Below are 8,669 nucleotides of genomic sequence, written 5' to 3'. Positions count from 1 at the left end.
AACGGAACTGTGTGACAGTGAGTGCCTTTTATTTATTAAGTTTTACTATTAGTATTAATACGTCAACATCCTCAAGATTGATAGAAACACTTAAGAGGTTAATGGCATTAGCAAATTTACTAATTATAACCCATTCTATATCATTAAATAATGCAAGTAAGAAAAAGCCAAACAAAACATTGACCTCAACTTGAACGTTGACTGAGGCAATAACAAGGATATATTCGTATGGTGATATACTATATAGTTTGACTGAACTCCACATTTAACTTTAAGTTAATTAAGAACATTTTGCTTTTTCGCATGCAGTTAAGAAGATTTTCCACAATCTATATCAATGTGGTTGTCTTAGTTATTTTTTGGGTAGTACTTTACCAAAAGCTTTTTGAAAATCATTATAAATATAAGTAAAATCTCAGACAAATGTAAGAGATCGGTAACGGATAAGGAAAGATTTTCATTTATCGATCATTAATGAAGCCATGTTGGCTTACATTTATAGCATATTTCATTAAATTATTTTGGAAAGTTTCTTATATCAGACTGTTTAGAATTTTCACACTCCAAAACTAAGACTAACTGGCCTAAAATTTCCAGGACTAATTTTTTATCATTCCCTTCAAAATATGAGTAACATAAACAACCTTCCAGTTTGCAGACACCTGCATACTGTATTGGGTATATATTGACCTTCCTAAAATGAACAAAAGAGTCTCACATATCTTATTTTTGACCTCCTTTATTAAAACCCTAGGTATGGCCATATTACTTTAAGTTTAATCTGTCTTTCTACTTACCACTAAGGAATTAATATCTACATGAGTCAGGTCACTTCCAGTACTTTGCATAGCAAGCTCAGGGTCAGGAATATTTGATGTCTTCTATTGAAAAGTGGAAGAGAACATTAAAAAGCTCAAACATCCCACAGTTTCAACTAAAGCTCTTGCCATCAGCATCCTTTAAGGACCCAATCCATGTTTTAACATTTTTCTTTCTTTTAACACTTATACCTTTGATGTTTAACAGCCAACTGTTTCTCATAAGACCAAGTAAAAAAAAATACAAGTTTAGTGTCCCTGCTTGCATCCTTTTTATAGCCATCCCCCCCCCCTTTTTGTGATTTTTCTCCTTTTTTTCAATTATTATTTTTCGATCTTACAGAGAATCAAAGAAAATTTTGAATAAAAAATGAGATGAACACAGTTGATTTTGCCCTTTTACTCTATTTGTGAAAAATTATGTATTGTTTTGATGAAAAATAGAAACAAAGAAGACTTCTGTTTGACATGGACCCTTGGAAAACAAGCAACAATCATGTAAAAATGTGTGCAAACTTTCTTTGAAAGAGGTCATTTAAAAAAAAAGGGATCTCCTCCTTACATTTTTCAATAACAGGACACTAAACACATTTTTTTTTTACTTGGCCTAAGCCCTTTTGTATTTCTTGATTTCTTTTTAACCAAATCACTAGCCTTCCTATACCTTCATAAGTTTCCAGCTTATCAGTAAATTTAAACTTTTTGGCATTTATCCGTGGTTTTTCCCGTTTTATGTCTCTCGTGAGCCAGTTAGGTTTGATTTTCCTTTTGATCTTTTTGCTCTTATTTAAGGATGTACCTACCTTGAATTAAAAGAAATTGTTTTTTAAAAAATATAACCCAATTTACAATGAAAAATCTTGTCTCTTGGCCTGAAAATTGGATTTCTGAATAATAAGGTGCTAAAATTTTATTTTTAACCTATTATTTAACAAAACATTAAACCTAATTGTGAAGTGATCACTTTTCCCCAAATACTCCCCTACTCTTGCAACTATGTAATTAAATTCCTCATTGGTGGTTAGCAATAAATCTAAAGTGGCTCCCTTATCATTTGTTGTAGGAGTTCACAACCCACTTTTTTGGGGATCTATAGGGATAAATTACTGTTCTTGTATATTTCACTTAACTTTAGTAGTTGTTTTATATTTTGTGTTTTTGTTTTGTTTGTTCAAAAATGTTTTATGATTATTGTACGTAACTGATATAAAAAACATGCATTTTTTACTGTGGATTGTTATACAATCTACCTCAGTATCACTTGTGGTCCACTGTTACATCTCAATCCAATTTTGAAACTAATGGTTTAGAAGTTCATTCTGAATCACTTCAAAAAATGTTGCTCCATCACTATTTAACTCCATACAATTTCATTGAATGTCTATAAAATTAGTCTCCCATAATTAATGTGTTCTTAGTTGTAGCAACTCTCATCTCATTTTGTAGTTTTTTGTTGACTGCATCTGTTTTATCAGATGATGTATAACAATAACCAAGTAAAAACTTTCTACCCTTTAAAACTTCTATTATAAACCATTTATAGATTCCGAATTCAACCTCTAGACCAGTGCTTCTCAACCTTTTCCAATATCATTCACCCCTAAGCTCATCCATTTTGTTCCTAATACTCAACATTAGAATAATAGCAACTAAGCATATTCTTGAAAGCATATCTTTAAACTTGATATAACTTATACTAAGACTACCATATAAAGCAAATCTCCTCTCCTAAAACTCATGGTTGCTTTATATTAAGATTGATTTATTTCCAATTTATCATCTCATTCCTCAATGTAAGTAGCCAAAGGTTAAAACCTATAAATCTGTAAGGTACTGGTACCTGAATGCTAAGTGAACCTGTCTTTGTAGGTTTAACATTTTGAAACTGTGGAAACTTGTAAGCCTCATTCTCAACCTCTACCCTGACTCGGTGGTGTTGTCAGATAACAGTGATTTTCCTTACAAATGAGAATATAGATCTATTAAATAGATATCTACTGTAAAACAATTCTGTATTTTATGACTACCTGAATCCACAAAAAATAAGTAAAAAATGAACATAAATGTACAATCACAATAAACAATTTTTATTCAAACAAACACAGTAAAAATGAACTTTAAGTGGAGAGTTAGGTTTGAAGTTGTCTAGCATATTCATACAAGGTCATGTGCAAGATATACTCTGTTGGAGTCCTGTTTGAGACTGAATAATTCAAAAGTACTGCTCATCTCTCTGCACAACAAAGAGCTATTATCACCTTGCCTGCACTGTCATGTATATTTCTGCACATGGCACAAGCCTTGAATAAATCTCCCACCTTTCTGCGTGTCAGTGTGTATTGCCCTAATCTATGATATAATCATCATTAGACTATATGCCTCCAATAATTGGAGGGTGACATCCTCCATCTGCAGTAGATCCCCATAAGCACTTGCACTTGACTTCATTCTTATCCTTGGTACTTTCTTTACAAAGTGTGTTTCTTTAAGTTTAAACTCAATATCATGAGATTTCTGCTTCCTTTTCTCAGTGTTAATTCTCTTTGGTTTCCTTTTAGTTTATTTTAACTTTGATTTAAAGCTACATTGCCACAAAATAACTAAAAAGAAAAACAATTTTAATCTGGAGAATAGATACAAGGACCATGAATTCTCAAGTGATGGTGACGACTACCTTCTCCCTAGGTTATGACAATGTTTCTAACACTACCCCTACTTTGTCTTTGGCTACTGGATACCCATTAATTGTGGAATACATTAGTGCCATAGTTAATTGTATAATCTTTTTTTTTATATATTTCTTGCTTCCTGTTAAGGACAATGTTTCTTCTCCTAACATCTTGTGGATATGATTACTCAGATTTGTTCTTTATTTTCCCTTTATTCTGTATCTTTTGGGTATTTCTGTTCTTTACTACATGACTCTTATGTTGAGAATTATTTGGCTTCTCTTCTTTTCCAAGTGTACGAGTCTTTGTTGACACATACGTGGATCTGGTTTGTTACCACTCTCAAATACCTCATTCTCCTTGACTCCAGGTTTCCTTTGCTATTGCTTATGGCCTATTTCTTTCTCCATTCTTAGATTCCAAACCCATGGATTGCCCTATACTTGCTTGAGAGACTGACCCACTGTCTCCATTGATACTCTATGGTACTCAAGTTTTGCATTTTTCCAACCCATCTTCTTTGTTGCCTATCCTTTCTTCATCTCCTATTTGAAGCCCTACACTGTAATCCTAATGGTTTTTCTGGAGGTTTATGATCAGTCTTTTTCAATACCTTGGCAAGAGTTTTGTCTTCTACTGTGTGTCTGCTTACTTGGTTCTTCTATTCTTGCGACCTTCTTAGATGTAACACTTTTCTCTCCACCATTTGTTTTCCCCATTTCTTATCTCTGTGATCTCCACCTGACTCCTTTTCTTTGTTCTGAAGTTATCTGTGTTATTCATAATGCCTTGGAGACTTGAACCAAGACTGCCCAACATTAGTTTCCCTTTCCCCCTTGACTTTTTGTCTCTCACAACCTTGTGAGTCCACTCCTAATCCTTTGACCCTTAAACCCTTCACCTCCTTCTTCCCATTTCTTGTCCTTCTACTGCTTCTTATCATTACCCCTGCTCATCTGGGTTGGCTGGTTAAGTTTTCAAAGTCAATCTCTACTTTGTATTTGACCAATCTTGAAATCTTTTTCAATTCTTGACTCATTTTGACTCCATTCATCTACAGGATATGGAATGTCTAGTCACCTTGATCCTTCTTTCTCCTAAACTTCTTTTGTGAGAGGGTCTATCTCTTTTGGTGATCTTACATCTCCAGAACATCTTGTCACTCTAGACTGGTTCATGGGATACTTCTTCATTGGAGTTTTGAGTAACAAATACAAGGCCTCTTGTTATCCTCTGTCCTCTCTTGCGATGCTGGCATCTTTTCTCTTTGATGCTTTGTATTGATGGTTAAATCATGCCAATACTATGATTGGCATCTCTCTGCTGCTTCTGTCCAGATTTCTATCTCTTCTTCAATGCATCTCACACAGGTTGGGGCATATATGGAAGATTCCACAGCCTTGGGAGCCTGCTTTCCTGTGTAGCATACAATCCACATCAGTGTTGTGGTACTCTTGGTTGTCCATCAGGTATGTTTCTCTTTCCTACTTCATCTTAGGAATGGCTTGGTTATGATCCACTCCAACAGTTGTGCAGTCATTTCCCATATCAGTTGTCAGGGTGGGGCTTGTTCTAGGGACTTTTGACCTTTGCTTCTGTACATTGGACTTCTTGTTTTGGGTCCACTCACATTGTGTTCATCTGTAATGTCCCAGGGCCTTTGAATTTGGTGTCAGATTGAATCTTTGACAACACAGGATTATTCTGACAGAGTGATCACTTCATCCTCAGGTATTTCACTGGGTTTGTTCCGAGGTAAGCATGTCAATGATCAATGCCTTTGCCATTCCTCTCAATACTAAACTTCCCCTCTTTTGGTCCCCAATAGCTCACCCATCATCTCTGGCTGTGAATGCCTTCAGCCAGGACCAGTCTTATCTCTTTCTGTATGTGTACCTTCCTCTTCACCTTCTCCCAGACTAGTTTGACAGCTTATCTGGATCATCTATTCCTCCCTGGAGGGAGATGTTCAAAGGCCTTTGTGTCCCATTATCTTTTCCATCTTGCAGTTTCGTCTCCCTCCAGTTGTTATTGTTTAGTCTAAACTCTGTATTTATCAGATAAGTACCTCTTATTTTGTTAGTTTATGCTGTTCTCCCCCTCAGTTTATACCTCGCAGTACCCATTGCTGTTTTTTAATAAGAGACATATGCAGTGAATTCTTCAACGTGAATTCCCCCCCTCATTTTTTGAGTAGAATACAGGAGACCCTTGCCACTCCCAGTTCCTAGCTGCTCAGGTGGTTAACTTTTAGAGCTCTTTGCTGGTTGCACATTTCCTCTGGTGAGGGTCTAAGTGGGCAACACAATACAGTAGAAAGTAGGGCAGGGGTGTCTATGTCATTGTAATGCAATATATGTGGGTATATTGTACAACAGAATACATACCAAACCACACACACTATACTCCATGTCCAACTGACCTGTTGTGTTGGTCATGCCTTTTTACACCCATCCTTATAACACATCATCTCATTTTGCTTTTTTTACTTTCATACTTCCATCTGAATGAAGAGAATACAATGCATGAGATAGATGCAGTCTCCCACAAGTGTTACCCCACTGTAGGGTGTCACAGTCTATGGGCTTTCCCCTTCAGTCACCTTCTCCAAAGAGAGCTCATCTAGGTTTTCACACATGTGCTAGTACCTCCATCACACCAATATGGCATTCTAGCTACTGTGCACAAAGAGGTAAGTGTATCATTTAGAAAATTAACATTTGAAATACATTTTCAAATGAATACTTTCCTCTCTGTACACCCTTCTACCCTTTCTCCACATTACTGGTACACACTACTCTTGGCTTGCCCCCCAGTGGTGCAGTGATATGTCTGCGGACTTACAACGCTAGAATCCGGGTTTCGATACTCGTGGTGGGCAGAGCACAGATAGCCCATTGTGTAGCTTTGTGCTTAATTACAAACAAACAAACAAACTCTTGGCTCATCTAAGAATGAAGTTAATTTTAAGGGCAAGTGCTATTTGTGGAGGGCTTTGTTGCATGATGATTACATCATGTACTAACACCATTCATGTTAAAACACATGGGAGATAGCTCAAGGCTGGTGGAATGCACAAAATCCCAAAGGCAAATGCACGAGGAATAGTTACTGTGAGAAGAGAGGTAAGTATCTATCAAAATTACATTTTTGTGACAACAACATTATTTTTTCCTATCATCACTGCTGCATCTGTTCCCATAGCAACTAACTAGTTTGAACAAACATCAACTCCAAATGAGACAACCTTTTTAAAACTTTTAAAAATTCCTTCTGCATTTGTAACAAGTCCAGGAAGTTAATAGTTACCAGCCTTGCACATTCTGATGTACACCATTTACTGCTGTACCATAGAAGCGTCTATGGAACTGTCCATGATGAAATACAGGAAGCCAGCATTAGTAGCTCTCTTGAACATCTTCTCTCATCAGCACAAGGGAAGAATATAAGTTATAACGAATAGACCTAAATCTAATGAACTTGGTCTATAAGTTTATACTATAGTAATGTAATTGTACTATGCCCTAAGGCCTAGATATAAGACTGTCACTAGATCTCAATCTATTAAAACTTCTTCACTAGAGAACAATTATGAATCATTCAGTCTCTAGACATAGACATGTGAAAGAACCTACAAGTTATGATTGCAACAATGTTGCAGTCCATTAGAAAGTTAAAATTTGATTACTGTGAGCTTCATATCTAGATTTAGACTACAAGGCCCCTAGGGCTAGCATTTATTGGGCACAGTGTAAGAAATTAGAATATAGATCTAGGCCTACTTCAGGAATGAAGTAAGCAAAATTTACTGCTGCCTTGTCATTTTTGTACACACTTTCAACATTAAGGCCTTTGATATGTACAGGTAGATATGGTCTGAGTATAGCCTTAAGTTCTTGATGATAATGTGAGTTATGCAGAATTTAGCATTAAGACAGTTGATCTTCTGTTAGTTCAGTTCTTAACAACATTTTATAGCCTGACTTTCAGACACAGGCAAAATGTAAATGGTGAAATCACACGTGTGGTCATAAATTGTGACAGTTTTGCAAGACATTATAACAAACACTCTTAATGGTGAAGCATGTTTGTAGTCTGTATTACCACATCCCCGAAGAAATGAGAATACGTTGCCCATAGACATACTACTCGTAATTTATATAGTGCTCTAAATGTTCTAATAGTAGCTAGATGCTTCGACTGACATGGGATTGGGCACGTTGCTGGTGTCCCATACACAATATAGTAGTACATTTGAGTTGTTCAGCGGTAATTTTAGTTGTCTCGGACAACCAGAAACCACTTATTTTGAACACTGCTTTACCTAAAAAAGGATACTGACCTTATTAGAATGTTTTGAAAGGAAAGCTACTTGGATGTTTCCAGGAATGGAAAGGCTGTACAGAGATAGGCTAGGAGCTCTTATTTTATCTTGAGAAAAAAGGGGTAAGAGATGATTTTAATGAAGTTTACAAGTTTGTTTGGGGGACCTGTAGTATAAAGACTTTCAGTATATTGTGCTATGTTATGAAAATTATAGAACAACAGAACAGTTGTTTACAATTTAGAAGCAACATACTAGGCTAAAGACAGTGATTGACTTATAGAATGAGTTGCTTATTTCAGTAATAGATGTCAGTACTTTACAGAAGTTTAAGAAAGGAAACCAATGATTTCCTGTAAAAGGTGGGTTTAAATTCTTACTTTTCTCAATGGGTGTATGAAATAATATTGAAGGACAAAATGGTCTCTTGATGTATGTAGGATATTTATGTATGCAAGTAAATTTCATTTATCACTCCCCACAAATTTGATTCAATTTATGTATTTATTTATCGATATTAACTATGTTTACTATTACTGTACTTTGAAAAATGTTTATGTGAAAAATAAATATTCATATAAAAATCTAAAGATGAATCATTACTGTTGTCCCTGAATTTAAAACTGTAATTAGAAGAAAAAACAGAAATAAACTACATTAAAAAATATATAACTTGGAAACTAACAAAAGTATGTCACTTTCAGGATAAAGGTAAGTACTAAGTTAGTATTCATGATTGGTGCAGAAATTAAAAAACAATTTATATACATAGCAACTGTAATTTTACACACTGTTTAATGATAGCATTAAGTTTGTGTGTCATGAGTGATATGCAGTTTAAATATTTTCAAGGTGCAT

This window comes from Limulus polyphemus, unplaced genomic scaffold, assembly GCF_000517525.1.
Source record: "Limulus polyphemus unplaced genomic scaffold, Limulus_polyphemus-2.1.2 Scaffold3319, whole genome shotgun sequence".
NCBI lineage: Eukaryota > Metazoa > Arthropoda > Merostomata > Xiphosura > Limulidae > Limulus > Limulus polyphemus.
Note: the sequence above shows the minus strand (reverse complement) of the source record.